Source organism: Columba livia, chromosome 1 (genome assembly GCF_036013475.1).
Source record: "Columba livia isolate bColLiv1 breed racing homer chromosome 1, bColLiv1.pat.W.v2, whole genome shotgun sequence".
NCBI classification, from domain to species: Eukaryota; Metazoa; Chordata; class Aves; order Columbiformes; family Columbidae; genus Columba; species Columba livia.
Window position 1 is genome coordinate 77,002,147 of NC_088602.1, and position 15,223 is coordinate 77,017,369.

Here is a 15,223-nt window from a genome sequence, read left to right on the forward strand (position 1 = left end):
CTTATCGGTGCAGCAACTCCACTGCCATGTGGCTGGGAAAACAGACTGCCCCAGGCAGTACTTTCAGGAGGGACAGGGAAGGTTATGGCACAGTGCATAACCCACTGTCCCCTCCAATAAATTTACTCTGGCTGTTCTAGCCAAGAGAAATAGCACTGCACAGACCCACCTTCCTCAGACCTGAGTCCTAGTTTAAAAGTGTGCAGCTTTTGCCAAGAGCTGGCTCTGACCAGGTGGGAGGAGCACATTCCTGAAGCGCTGACCCTCAGCCCCTCCAGTCCAGCCATGGGATGCACTGCCGAAACTGTGCCTCTGTGCACAGCCGTGAAACAGTTGTGTCAAAGCTTGTGGACATGAAAAGGGAGAGCCTGGAGCATGAGTAAGCAAAGCCTGAGTGGTTTGAGATTTAAACTTACGAGACACCCCCAGAAGTCAAAGACCTTCTGAAGAAACCTTTCCTAGAGATGTCCTGAGGTTAGGGTGTTCACCCAAGACTTATCTCCAAGTCGCTGACTGCACAAGATGTCTGTGGCTAACAATGTCAGTTATCTCCTCCGCAAGTCTCTTCTCCAGCCACAGAAGGAGGATAAACTCTCTGTCCTGTCCCATCAGGATGCTGAGAGACTCGGTGACTTGCAGGGGGATGCAATCAATTTCTTTGGTGCAGGTTTGCCTAAAATCAAGGTGCTGCAGAGCCAGAGTACCCCAGCTAGCTAATTCTTGGAGCAGGCTAATGCTTATGCCAGTAGTGCAGGATTAATTTAGGCTTCTGCTGAGCCATCTGCAGGGAAACATCTCACCATTTCCTGACACCCACATGCTGGCTTTAAGCCCTCAGCACACAGGACTCTCCTGGGACAACTGTACAACCTGGGAACTTTATGTCTCCAACACTGAGGACAGCTGGATGGTTGGGAGGGTGGGTGGATGGATGGATAGATGGATAGATGCATGCATAAATGGATGGCTTTCTCCCAGTGAGGGCAGCCTGGGGTACCATGGCTGGATAATGCCAGCCCTCAACACACTTGGTGAAGAAGAGAGGTGATCTCGTGCCCCATCCTGGCCTATGGAGCTGTGTGAGAACAAAGCCAGTGGGTTTGCACAGCTGTGAGCATGGTAGCGGTGAGCGTGGCAGCAGGTCCTGCCGGTGGCTGAACACATCTGGCTCAGAGCGTCATTTTGGCAAGGGGAGAAGCAGGTGAGCAAAGGCACAGGCACACACACACCTGCTGCTTTGCCTGTGTCGGGTTCACCTCTGTGTTGCACTTTGTAAATGTCATTTGGGCTGTAAAATGTCACTTGATGTCTTTCTTTCCGAGGTGTTTTCAGCAATGTCTGCTCCAGAAATGTGGCTGAGACCTGCCAGCTAACCTGAGGAGACAGGCTTCTCTTGTTCTTCTCCAGGAGCACTTTCCAGCCAAGTATCTCAAAACCTTTTGCCCTGCTTTATGCATCCCACAGCAGGAGCTTTGTTATTTGAAGCCAAACTTGATCAACAAGTCCTCACCTGAACCTGGGACTGTTCTACACATTCTGTGCCTCGTGGTTTGCTGAAAGCTGGGGCAACCTCTTCAGGAGAAAGTCCTGGGATGCGACAGTCATAACCCTCAGGAAATTAAGTGGGGAACAGATGTGCTGTCCTGCCCTGTGCAAGGAGGAGGAGACTGGAAATAAGACTTCCAGAGCAGGGTTGACGTATGATAGTCCTCACTTTTTCTTCTGCTCTCTGTGCATTCAGCCCCAGAGAGCTGACTGAGAGGCTGAAGAGCTGCTTCATGCACACACCTTGAAGCAGTATGGTGACTTTGCAGCTGTGAGACAGAGCTCACATTGGAGGCAGGCAGGGAAAAACCACAGCAGGCCCGTCTTCTGCTCACGCAAAACCTGCTCCTAGACAGAGGCTGCCAGACAAAACGTTGGCTATGGCTGCTTATGTGGCCCGTGCAAGAAATCACCCAGTGGTGACTGCAATGGGAAGCAGTTGTGCTAACACTCCTTGCTTAGTTCAGAGCTAGAAGGGAAACTGAGGCACACATTAGCGATGTTAGCCATCAAGTAGCAAGTGGGACAACAAAACCCAGAACCATTGTGGCCCCCAGATTTGGGCTGTGCCCCGTAGGTTGCCTCATTCTTAGTCCACCCTGAGAGTCTGTAGCGATGGCAGGCAGCCCCTCTTCGGAGCAGCCAGAGCTTCATCAGTGACCGAGAAACCAGTCCAGCACCCTGCCAGTAGCAAAACGAGTCTCCCTGGAGAGACAAAACAATCCCGCTCCCTTGCCTTCAGCGGGGAAAGCACCGGCCGGCCCCGGGGGAGGGAAACTTTCCCCTTCTAGGGAAAGGGCCCCGCTCCCTGTCCCTTCCCCGCCGCCGACCGCGACCCCGCGTTGGGCGGCGCGACGCTCCCGGGCGCGGCGCTCCGGGCGGCGGGGTCAGCGCTGCGGCGGTGCCCGGCCCCGCTCGCCTTCCCCCCCGGGCCCGGCTCGGGTCGCCTTCTCGCTGCTCCTTCCCCTCTTGCCGGCTCCGCTGTCGCCCCTGCCCCGCTTAAGGTGGCCCCGCGGGATGCGCGGCGCGCAGCAGCCGGCTGCGGGCGGCCCTGGCGCTCCCCCCACCCCCGGCACAGGGTGGCCTTAAATCGGCTCCGCGGCGCGCGTAGCCGCATCGTCGGCGCCGTCTGAAAGCGGTCGCCGCCATCCACCGGCAGCGCCGACGGGCCGGTCCCGGTACCGCGGCGGCAGCAGGGCCGGCGGGGAGGACACACCTCCGCCCGGCGGCGGGAGATGCTCCCCCGGCAGCCCCCGGCGCGGTGCCGCCCCGCTCTCGGCGCCCCGGCATCTCCGCCGTGACCGGCGCATCTCGCCAGGTAAGCAGGAGGCCCCCGGGCACCGGGGTTTTGGGAGTGGAGGGAGCGCCAGGGATACAGGGGTGACCTTGCGGTTCCCCGGGTGCCCAGCGCTTGGCGCTGGGAGGGGTACGCTGCCCCGGGACCAGCAGCCGGGTCCCCAAACTTCACCCGTGCCCAGCGTCCGAACCGGTTCCCGCTTCGTGGGGAGTGCCTGTCTTTGCATGCCTCTCTTCCCCCGACCCGAGCACCTTCCAGAGAAGCAACATGCCGCTGCCAGACTGGAATTTTCCAGCTGTGGGGTGATGCCCCCAGTACCGGGGGCTATCCACTCGTGGCTGCAGCAGCCGCCGAGTCAGCGCCGGAGGGGATCTCCAACCAGGTTACCCAAACGCGGGTGCCGGGCACTCCGCTGCCCCCCGATAGGTTTTATTGCGCCTCTCCGTGACAGATACCGGGGAAGCCGAAGGACAGGCAGGCGATGGCATTTGTGCGTGGCTACACAGAGCCCAGGTGGGGTCCGACCCTGAGCAGGTATCCCCGTGAGGAGGAGCTGGGGGCTCTCTGGTAAGAGGTGAACTGGAACAGGGCAAGAGCAGGAGGGCTGGGGAAGGTCTCTGCCCCTTTTCACCCCTGCCTGGCACATGGGTGTCTGTCAAGGGATGCACTTGCTGGTTTTCTGGAGCAGAGTTTGGGGTGGATGGTCCTGTGTGGCGGAGTTCGAAAGTTCTTTTTCTCACCCTCCTCTGCTGCTGCCACCCGTCCATCCACCCCAGGGCCAGGGGATAGGACAGGCAGACTCAGCAGCTGATGCATGGGAGGGAGAAAAAACCCAGGTGCTGCAAATCTGGAGGGAAGTAGCTGGTTCCTCAGTAACTCCTCAGGCAAATCTGCCAAGGCACTATTTCTGTGTGCACTTGGGCAAAGGGGTGTTCGGATCAGCAGGGCAGCACCAAGCATCACCACAGCAGAGCAATAATGACAAACAATAAATACCCATCTGGCAACTCGAAGCCTGTGCAGGGCAGAAAGAAGTGGGGGAGCATGAACGACACAGCCTCTGCAGGTGTTTTCGGCTCCTTTCTTGGACCCAGAGGAGGCCTCCTCGTGCAAAGCATGTATGTGGAGAGTACAGCAGGGTACAGCGACTTCACACATAAGTCTGATCACCCACCTCTGCTCAGGCTCAAATCTCGTCTGGTGCAAAAGGGAAAAATGGGTGGTGACTTTCATGCCTTACATCCCTGGACTGCCAGACAGCCTCAGATAGGGCTAGGAATGGGAGGCAGATAGCAAGTTGGGAGACAGGTGCACAGAGACAGCAGGACAGGCTGATACTTGCAGAAGGGAGGCCATCGCTACTCTCAAATGAGATATCTTGGTAGGACATTATGGGAGGTCAGTCTCAGGTAATAATAGAGAGGGTTACAGGGCAGTAGGGGGGCACTGGCAAAACTGCATGTGACAGCCTGTGTCACATCTGTTTGCAGCTATGCGTGTTGCCAGTCCCCCTCTCTCTGTGCCTTGAAGCAGGAAGCAGAGGCTGGAATCACTTTTGGTCAGTGCCTGCTCCATAATTTCCTGGAAGTTATCTGTTTGTGGGCACGCCTGGGACACAGACCCTATGTGAGTGCCGGCGACCAAGCACACACTGTGTCAGGAACCTGGTGGCTGTGATTCCTCCCCTCCTTCTCTCCTGGGAGCGACTTCAATATCAGTTTCAGGGCACTTCAGTCTGCACTGAATTAAGGCTCCACGGGACAGTTAATGTAGATTCACTGAGCAGCTAATGTGTAGTATCGGGTATTTCAGGAATCGGATGAGATCAAATTAAAGCTTTTGGCTTCTTTGACATTTTCAGTGTAGTAATAATTACAATAATTGATAAACCATTTATGCAACCTTGCAATACCAAAGTGATTCAACCTGCTGACACAGAGCACAGCTGAGATGCAGCCACCTTTACAATGGAAGGCCCCAGCCTGACTTGCAAGGCACTTAGCAGCCACAGGATAGAAAGTAAAGCAATTGGGCTGAGGACACTTGCTCCCATGGCAAGGATTTTTAATGAGCAAGGCTCCGGCACTTTTTGGCTTTGTTACGGTGTCATTTGGGAAGACTGTTGCCTAGGGAGCTGTACAGAGCTATAGAGCAGCTAAATGTATGCAAGAAAGAATATACTTCCACAGCCCTTAAATTCACATTCTTGCCATGTTTTGGGAATGTCTTTGTGACTAGTGCTTGTGTCCTCCGATGGCATCTTCCCTGCAGAGTGTCCGAGGTGGACAGCTCAAACTGTGTCTCCTGCGTACCCAGCATCCTTTCTTCTTGCCTGCGAAGCATCCGTAGAGGTGCTTTTTGGCAGGTAACTTTTCTCTGCTTCAGCAGCAGGCCAGGAGATGTCCTTAAGGTCTGAGAGCAAAGTCGTACCTAGCAGGCGGCTTGCTGGCAGGGGCCTGGAGCTGATTCACTCCAGCCATATCCTTGGATGGCTTTACACCCCTCTTCACCACAGTAATCACCTGCACACCGCATGTTTCTCAGTGCCTTCACGGCTCTAGCCACTGCTGCCATGCTCCCTCGGGGTGCTGATGCTGCAGCACAGTCACCCCCAGCTTCCCACTGATGCCTTGGGCGGCAATGTTGCTGTCCCAGCCGTGAGGAGCCACCCCGCAACCCTATCCACCTCATGGGGCTTCTTCAAAGGCCTCTTCTTCCTTCTCTTCAGCACTCCCAGTTGTCTTTCTTATTCCCAATATTTGGGAGCAACAAAGAGATCTCCTGATGTATGCTGCAAACCTTCATATATATGCCTACGAGGGATGAGATATTTGATAGGCTCCAAAGATGCCCTTTACTGAGCATGCAAAATTGCTCCGGGAAAGCTCTGCAATTATTCTGCAGGATGTACACAGGAAAGATGATATCTGTCCCCTTCCTCCTTGTATTTAATTGTTCCTAATAAAAGAAGAAGCCTAAAAAGGTAGCAATAAGCCAGACTGGAAGCTGGGTCTTACACCTGCAGGGCCCTGGAGAAGTCTAGAATTGCTCTGCCCTTTTTGCTCCTGGCTTTTCTGTCGAATAATAAGCATTATGCTTGTCCGCACTGCTTTCCCATCCTGAGATCTCAAAGTACTCCGCATACGTGATTAAGAGCACTCCCTGCCCACATACAGAGCTGTTTGTCAGGATGTCAGCATCAGAGCTGAGACAGCCCCAGATCGTCTGTCTCCCAGGCAAGGCCCCTGCATCTCTGAGAAGCACTTGCTGGGAAGCAGCTCATCCTAACAGGACTGCGATTTAAAACCTACCAAGAAGACTAATAAATACAGTGTGTGGATGAGACTTGTGGCTGTCGGTCACCCTCCTCTTGGCCGTGACTGTCTGAAGCCTGTCCTTCAAAAGGAACACTGGTCAGACCCTACCAATTCCTCCAGGTCGGTGTATGCCTGCAAACAGCAACCCCACCCATGGTCAGCACACTTATAAAAACTCGGTCCTTCTTCCTTTCATGCTGTTTCAAGATGTGCAGGCTCATAATTAAGAGCTTGAAGTCTCTTCTGTCTCACTCTCATGTGACATGAGTGCTCCCGAAGGTCTTTCTTAAGAGCTTGAATTTATCTACTTTGCTAGTGCTCCCAAGTGTTCAATCAACTGCCTTGTTGGCTTCCTCTGCTGTGCGGTGTGGGGGGCTGTCTGAGATTCTTCCCCCTGAGATAAAAACATTGCACTTTGCGAATTCCTCAAATTTATAAAATGTGAGCTAAGTTTCCTCAGGAGACACAGCTTCCCAGGGCTGTGACACAGAGCTGGGATCTGCAGCCCCAGTACAGGGACCTTTAGGTTTTGCTTGCTGTTCATCCTTCCTCTGAGCAGGTAATCCCACAACTGCCTGATGCACATAGAGAGATTTGTTAAGACGGGGATAGTTAGCTCGGGGAGACAAATGAGGAAGGACATTGGGGTGAAAAACAAAGCGATCAACAATGTAGAACAGGGAGAACAAATGCTTCTCTAGATGTCTTTTAGCAGATTAACTGGATTGCATTCAGGAAAAGGTGAAAGGTAGCAACTTGATGATGATAAAAGTAAGCATTTTCCCATGCTGTGCATAGTGACATGTGAAACGCGCTGCTACAAGATGCTGCTAGTGCTGAGTGTAGGATTCGGGAAAAGAGGAGACATTTTGATGGATAGTAGATCATTCATCACTGGACAGGACAGTCCATTTGAAATAGATCTAAATCTTCAGGCTTCAACCTCTCACAATTGTCTAGCATAGGATTTCTTGTACCTTCCGAAAGCCACAACATTGATCAATGTAAGAGACAGAGGACAAAAGAAGACAGACATGCTTGAGTGAAGATCACTGGGGCATATTTTCATTTCCATGCAGGAGCAAAAAATATGTGTTTTCCAGTCTGTGTGCTGACGCTTAACTCTCACAGGTTTGTGTTTTTGTCAGCTGGAGCAGGTTCAGGTTAAGTTCTGATGAGATTTGAGCTGTTCCAGTGTTGTTTAGGCTAATACTTCCCCTGCCTGTGCTCTTGATTTTATAGACTGCCAGCACCCTGGCAGCTTTGTGTGGTGCTGGTTTATGAAAATGCTGCACTACAAAAGAAAATGGTATTGACCTATTCTTTGGATGTTACCTCTTGGCAAAGAGAGCAAGGGCGTTTATTCCCAGTACAGCCAGACTCTAGCCAAGCAAGTTCTGAGATTATGTGGAGCTGAACGGGGTTAGCAGTCAGACAATATCAGCTCTGGATAAAAGATTTTAGAGCAGCAACGTTGTCTCATTCTGTAAGTTCACGGTGGGTTTGTGTGTGGGAGTACAGGGCACATGAGAACTGCATTTTGCTAGCAAAGCAGGATTGCTCCTCGGCAGTCCTTGTGTGGGAGAACTGGGAAGAAAAGCCAGGGAGCAGGCAGGCAGCATTAGCTTGCAGACCTTGCTTCCCCTGAGGTGATGCTCCCCATGCAGCGTTGCAGGGCAGCCTGGCTCCTGGAGACACCGTCTTTAAGGGCAGGGGTAGAGATGTGGTTTTAGCAAGGTCCTCTGTGTCCAACAGAAATCTCCCAGTACCTCTTTCTAGAAACAGCAGAGTCTGATCCTTGCCTGGCAGGAGTAGAAGTTGCTAGCTCCTCTCCCCCTTCATGTCCCAGTCATTAAAATAGGGCAGTTAATATTCACCTCGCCCTGAGCCTTCCTCATTCTGAAAGCATGCTAAAAAACCCAGCTGTAAGGGCATATTTCTCCTACAGCTGGCAGATTAAATTTATTATTATGGTTATGTCCATAGCTACAGGTCATGCAACAGTGCTGGGCTCCCTGAAAGCCCTGTCTGTGACTACAGCAATAGGAGTGCCGTTCATCAGGGCAAAACTGCGAAGTGGCACCTCCGAGGCCAGTGCTGGGTGAGCCCAGGTGACAGCAAGGGATTTTGTCCCCTCTGCAGTGTTGGAGTGTCTTCCTCACTGGGGGTGGTCCAGCATAGTGTGTTCACTGGCTCTTCTCTCCGCTTTCTCCTGCACGGACCGCTGGGTTGATCTTAGCTTTCTCCCTCCCGATATCCCATCCCCTGGATCCTTCCCTCCTGCGGCCCTTCCCCCAGCCCAGATCCACACAAAGGTGAAAAGGAAGGAGGCGCCGATGCCTTTCCTGTATCTGCCAGCTTCCCTCTCCACCTCTGACATGAATGAGGCCCTTCATGTGCTCCTCTTGAGCAAACACAGATGCTTTTGTTTTATGGGCTGGTGGGATGGGATGGAATTAATAAATCAGAACGCCAGTGCTGTGCTGCCACATTCCTGCAATTTCAAGGCAAGATCACACACATAAAAAAAAAGGAGAAGCAAAATAGGCAATCTCTTCAAATGCTCTGATTGTGCTTCCTGCTTGATGTCCCACTTGGTCTCCTGCTCCCTTGGCCTTGTTCATTCCTGCTCCTCTTTTCTCCCATTTCCCTTTAACCTCATCTCTTCTCCTGTCCCTTTCCTTCCCTCAGGAATCACTTTCAGTCACACCTTAATATTTCACCTACACCCATTTTTATTCCCTAAACTTTTCGTCTGTGCTTCTCTCACCCCCACACTACATTAAGTTCCACCCAAGGCTTGTGCATTCGTATATGAAGTTAAATGTCCCTTCTGCAAGCCCAGGAGCCGGGAACTCCTCAGCTCTTATATTGTGGTCCAAAATGGTGCTTTTTTTGCCCAATTCTTCCCTGCCTCAGTTTCCCCCCATAAGGGAAATGGTACTGCCTGAATGGTTCAATGAGCGACTCTGGGGATAATAAAACACCAAGTATTACTGTTCTCCTCTCAGACATGCTATTTAAGAGTGTTCCTTCGAGCAAAATTAGTTCCTGCCCCAGGAATGGCCCTCTTTCTCCTTCAAGGGTAACCAGAAATACTTTGCCAGGCTTTGCCTAAAATTAATTCTTTTGATCCAAATAACAAGTTTTTAACATCTGTACTTGGCTACCATCAGATGGTAAGGGGCCAGGCGATCCTTTTATTCCTCTCCTGTAATTAGCTAACAGTATGTTGGGTTTCAGGAGGGCAATGCAAACCATGTGGTTTGTAAAAGCTACTGTCAAGGGGCTGAGACACTTTTAACTCATTGCAAGGGTTTGGGTTTTTTGGTTGTTTTTTGTTGTTGTTGTTTGGGGTTTTTTGTTGTTGTTGTTGGGGGACTTTGGTTTTGTTTTTTGTTGGGATTTGTTTGTTTTTCCTAATGAGCTTAGGCACTTGAAAGTCATTTGCCCAAGTGCTTATACATTATTGTGCTCATCTTACCTGTGGGGGAACTGAGGCACTGAAGCAGGTGAAATGATTTGCCCAGATCCACACACTTACACATTGTTGAAGCCAGAAAAAGAACCAAGAAATCTTGTTTCACAGTTGAATGCTTTAACCTCTGGCCTCAAAGGAGGCTGGCAAAGACCTTTATCTTGTTTAGATGAGTGGATAGTCATTCCAAGAGGACGCTGGGGCAAGGGTATCTTTCTGTACTAATACATGTCTTAATGAGTCCTGTTGCTAAGCGGCTTCAGTGAGAGATCATGCATCTTCTTCACTAAGCATTGAAATAATTTTTTAATCATTAAAGCTAATATAGAATCCTCAGAAACATTCAGATCTCACAGCAGGGGCTCAAATTAGCAAGCAAACAGAAAGCAAATCCTGATTATCCCTGTGCACCTCTACAAAGCCCACAGGCAGCATCTGCTGAAGTCAGACATGAGCTTGGCTGAGCTGGATCTCGGGCTGGGCAGGGCAGTCCAAGGCGAGCTGACAAATCCTTCTGCTCCAAGGTCCACAGCACGTTTCTTTCTTCCCTCAGATATGCATGCCAGCCCCCCACCTCTGCCGAGGTAGGGGCCTTAACCGCTGACTCCACATAGCTGAGGGGTCCCCTGGCAGATCTTAGGAAGGAGAAATTATTTGCATTTTGGCAAGTGCTATCAAGTGGGAAATCTCAACCTGGCCAGCATTTTTGATCTACCCCACTTATTATTTTTTTCCCATTGAAACTACCTCCTCTATCCTACTCCAAACAACCTCTTGCCGCTTCTGTTTTGTCAACAACTAGATATTTCAGATGTCCTCTCCAGTCCAGCCCTCTGCGCTGCAGACATCTCCACTCCACCCTTAGATACCAGCACCTATTGCACTGTAGCAGCCCACAGGCTTCTCGATAGCTCCTCCAGTAATCCCAATGTATTTCTCATTCTGGTTAGCAACACTCATGCTGTTTCCTGTTTTCCTCAAACCTACAGCACTCAGCAGCATGTTATCAAATGATAACAGGAGCTTTCTTTAGAGCAGAAGTGATGTTTCTGACTTCCATGTTAGAACATGACTCTTGGAGCATTAATGAAAATGCAACAAATCTCTTGTTACTTGATATGCATCGACAGCTCCATTACAAGGGAAGGCACAGGACACTGCTAAGCACTTCACTAAGATCCAGGCATCACTGCTGACCTCTAAGCTAAGAAGAATTTTGTGGGTGAATATAGTTTGCTCCAAAGGATTGTCTGAGAAAAAATAATTAAAAATTGCTCCTAGCACCTCCAAGAGCCTTTGCGCATGGTACTTCCATTTCTTGTCACCCGCTTGAGAACAAATCCAGTACCGTTCATGTACCATGATCAATCTTTCTGCTTGCACTCCCAGTCACATTAGACAAACTCTGCACACTTCATCCCACCTAACAGCCTCTTCTGCAGGTGCTGCAGAGGACCCCCATGGCTCTCCTGTCAATACCTGCTCCCATTCAGCAGTAGATAAGCTGCCTTCAGCAAGTTTTGTTCATAGAATCATAGAATAGTCTGGATTGGAAGGGACCTTCCAAGCTCATCTAGCCCAACCCCCTGCAATGAGCAGGGACATCTTCAACCAGATCAGGTTGCTCAGAGCCCTGACCGGCCTGGCCTGGAGTGTTTCCAGGGATGGGGCATCTCCCACCTCTCTGGGCAAACTGTGCCTGTGTTTTACCACCCTCATTGCACAAAATTTCTTCCTCAGGTACAGCCTGAATCTCCCCTCCTTTAGTTTAAAACCATTACCCCTTGTCCTATTTCAACAGGCTCTGCTATAAAAGTCTGTCCCTATCCTTCTTACAGGCACATTTAAATTACTGAAATGCCACAATAAGGTATCCCTAAAGCCTTCTCCAGACTGAGTAACCCCAGCTCTCTCAGCCTGCCCTCATAGGTGAGGTGTTCCAGCCCTCTTTGTAGCCTCCTCTGGTCCCTCTCCAACAGGTCCATGTCTTTCCTGTACTGAGGGCTCCAGAGCTGGACACAGATCTCCAGGTGGGGTCTCACCAAAGCAGAGCAGAGGGGCAGAATCGGCTCCCTCAACCTGCTGGCCTCGCTCTATTTGATGCAACCCATCCAGCAATCCAAGCCACACTTGAATTGTGTCTCCCTGGAAGTCAAGCCAAGTCCTGTAGCTGTTAAACACTGGTGCAAAATAGTCTATAGTCATTATTTCCGCTCTTTTGCACTCCCTTCTGCGTTGAACTTACCAGATAGATAAAATCTGATGCTAGGTCTTTCTCTCCTAAGCTCAACATGGGTCCTGACCTGAGCGTCAGGACAAACACAAATGGCCTAGAAATTAATTACAGCAGCAGAACCAGGAAGCCAATTTCTTCCTTCTTCCTTCCCAAGAAGTTTTGGGATGTCTCCCCTGCCTAGGAACTGTCACTGGCCCTTTGGGGGTATTTTTGCAGAGCTGGTAAGGGATGGAAGTAGTTCACATGTGCATGTGAGAAGCTGGGAATTCCTCACCTGGCTTGTTGACCTCTACAAATACCCTCACAGAGTACTGCTTTTGGCCTCATCCTGCTGTAGCTCAGAAACACCAAGGTGTCTGTCACACTGAGGACACACAAGATAACCATTGATAGAAGACTGGCATGCCAGGCACAAGCTGGAGGGGTAGGATGTGTGCATGCTTGCAGGGGTTTGGGAAAGAAAAGGGTAGGATCAACCTTAGTAACATAATCTGAGATTAACCCAGCTTGGGCAGCACCCAGCATCCTTCTGCTGGGAGAGAGTTAATAAGTTGAAAAAGGAGACTACTGCAGAAAGAGAGAAAATACTGTTCACCAGTCACATAATATACAGAATCTTGTTAAGGACAAAGACTCTGAAAAGCAACCAGAAGTGTGCTTCAGGGGCAGGAGCTTATTGTCCAGCAAGGGCAATTTTGACTTCTGTTTTAAGGCATTTGTGATCTAGATATCCAGTCTCTATTTCGGCAGCTGCCACTTTTACCAGTATTGGTGTCTGTGGAGAGACTACACATTGCCCCAGTGCTCAGAAAGCTTTTTGATAACCAGAGGGTGCTTTCCTGCCCCCAACACAAGGAGAGAGCCAGATGGCTCCCCAGAATCAGAAGAGATCCAGATCCACCTCTGAGATTTACAGCAGCAGCCCATTTCTTATTTGAACACGAGACTGCTTTTCATCTGCCCTGATGTTTCAGGCCAGCCTGATCTGTGTTTGAAGGGAGCTCAAAGGGCTCTCAAAAGAGCAGAGAAGGGTTCAGAAGAAAGCCTAGTTCATCCCTCCCTCCAACCAGAAGTATGTGTTCCTCAGTTACTCTGCCCAAGGCCAACTGGCATCCCATCCATGTGGAAGGGAGGTAGGAAGGACAGCAAGCACTCTCCAGCAGCCCCAAGTGCAGAGATGTAAGAGCTGGGAAGATGCACCTCACAGTATTTTCTTGCTGGTATTTGTGCGAAGATCACACTCCATGCTCAAGGGACAGACAGAGCAGACAATTTACCAGCTTGGATAGTAGCATCAACCCCTTACTACATGCAGGTCTTGAGCAGCTGAAGCATGCAAATTCATAGAGAAGCCCATTAATACAATACAGCATAGGCTGACCTCCCTCCCAAGAGAATGTTTATAGGCACCACATGCGAAGACCACTTTCAGCTCAGGTCACTTTCGTTTTCAGTTAAGGAGCACAGCAGAGTGCAGTCCCTATACAACCAATCCCTGTGGCAAGCCCTGTGCACTCTAGAAGAGAGTGGAGTTTGTTTCTTGTGCTGTGAGCTCATCTGCCCTCAATTCCCTCACAGCCTTCCTTGCCTTCCCAACAGGCAACCCTCTTCCATTTTAACAGTGCGAGACCTGGAAAAATAGTAACCAAAGCTTACACTTTTTTGTTTGTTTGTTTCTGGTAAGACTGGATTTCTTGTCAGAAAGGGGCATTTGGCATTTGCTACACATCAGCTCTATCAATTCACCCAAATGCATCCACTGCATGCTTTTTCTACAAATAAAACCTTCTTTCTGTCATGATGTAAGTGCCTAAGTTAGATATTTTGACTGTTGTCCTGACTGCTCCCCTGGCGTTCCTGGAAGGTGGGAATCACATATGGATCTCTTGATCTCAGATGCCTTGGGATTTGGATGTGGCCTGCTCATGGTCTGGAGTCAACAGCTTCCCTGTTAGGACAGAGAAGGACAGCAGGATGGCCTCAGCAGGACACTGGCCATCACCTTCCTGCCCCTTCTTTCTGTCACTCCCTTCCTCCCTTTCCATTTCATATGCATACGGCAGGAGAACAAAGACTGTTGTTTTCTGACTCTCTAATTGTCATTCTGGTGTTTCTTTTAATCAAGCCAAAGCTATACAGATCAGATGTGGCATTCAAGGTACAAATCAAGCAGCGGACCATAACGTATATCTACTGCAAAAGACAATTCTCTAGGTACCACTTTATTTCTCCATTCTCCATTTGTTTTGAAAAGTGTCTGCATGACACTTGGATGCTGCACAGCAAGTGGCAAATCTAATGAGTGCTGATGATTTATTTGGAGGAAGAGATCAGAATTAGCATTTTGGACCATCTCAGCTAGTTACAGATCAAGCACGTTTCACACAGCTCAGAGAGCTGCAACAGCAAAAATGTCCATCAAGGAGGCCAAAGTGGTGTTTCTCCTCTTTCCACTTCTCACTTAACCAACTCCTGCCTGATGTGGTGGCAACTCATCAGTGCTGGCCAGAGTCCATTCTGTGTTAATCTCTGGAGCAGCCACCCACAAAAACATTCTGCTCAAATTTGCTGTTTGCATGATGTTTTCCTGATCACACAATTCAGCACGCATCCTCTGCCCACAGTTGTTTCTGTGCAGTAAGGGGTCTGGACTCCGGTTCTCCAGCGTGCCAGCACACACATGTAACCATTAAAATGGCAGTATATCCACAGGTTTTGGGAAGACAGTAGACATCTTTAGCTGCATCTGTGTTTTAAATGGCATAATTGCTGTTCCACTCATTTTCAGTGTGACTTCAGCCAGAGCAGCTTCTCCTTCAGATTCTTTTGCCCTCCCTAGGAGTAACTGGGAAGTCCAGCAGGGAAGAGCATTTTAACACTGCCTTTGAAAACAGGAGGAAAACAAGCTGTCTAAATCAATCAAGAGTGTGCATTAGTGATAGTATGTTCCTCTGGAGGTATGCATTTGATGTCATATTGACACATATCTAAGATCAAAGCGCATCTCTGCATCCTGGCTGCTACCAGAGAAACAGCATTGGCCTTTGTGCCCCATATCTTTACAAGGAGCTTGTGATCAACGTGAAATGTTTTTCCCCCAAACAAGCACCTGTGAAATGTAATTATCCATCAAATAATGCCTAATGCCTTTTCTCTGAAAAAGTAATTCCTCTCCGTCTTTGAAAATGTTCTGGAAGCAAATACTATGGGTTTTTCCTTTCTGCTTTTGTAAGAAACCTTTAAAATGACAGCTCCCACTCCTGCTGGAGAGGAATCAGCTGTTAACTCACTAGGAAAAGCTCTGGTTGAAATGTACAGATACTTTCAAACAATCCAGTATTGTTTCTGCT

General features: G+C 49.8%; 1 protein-coding gene across 5 annotated transcripts in view; it reads left to right on the forward strand.

Annotated features, from left to right (window-relative positions):
- The first annotated feature begins 2,374 nt into the window (after nt 1–2,374).
- Nucleotides 2,375–15,223, forward strand: part of LOC102094135 (galactosylgalactosylxylosylprotein 3-beta-glucuronosyltransferase 1) — a 32,936-nt gene continuing 20,087 nt past the window's right edge. For 2 of the 5 annotated variants that reach the window (XM_065063240.1, XM_065063234.1), the window contains exon 1: nt 2,384–2,863. The gene's annotated coding sequence lies outside the window, so the exon portion shown is untranslated. Of the gene's footprint in view, nt 2,864–15,223 lie in introns of all 5 variants that reach the window. The other 3 variants (XM_065063252.1, XM_065063247.1, XM_065063226.1) reach the window with 3 other exon arrangements.